This window comes from Octopus bimaculoides, chromosome 3 (assembly GCF_046866305.1).
Source record: "Octopus bimaculoides isolate indiv1 chromosome 3, ASM4686630v1, whole genome shotgun sequence".
NCBI classification, from domain to species: Eukaryota; Metazoa; Mollusca; class Cephalopoda; order Octopoda; family Octopodidae; genus Octopus; species Octopus bimaculoides.
Genome location: NC_142930.1, coordinates 121123241 through 121123482, shown reverse-complemented (window position 1 = coordinate 121123482; position 242 = coordinate 121123241).

The following is a 242-nucleotide window of genomic DNA, read 5'->3' as shown; positions in this document are numbered from 1 at the left end:
GCTTCGTGACCCCATTTCGGGTCGCGACCCATAGTTTAAGAAGCGCTGCTTTAAACTATGCAGATCTGCAAACGGACTGAATAGTCATCTGAGAGGTCATGGCTGGAAAGTCAGAAATTCCATTGACAAGGAAGATGAAGAAGGAGACGGCAATAATCTGTTTATACATAATAAACCATGTATATATGGGTAGAATACATATGTACCGTGAAACGCTTCGCATAACATAAGAGTAGGCTCTG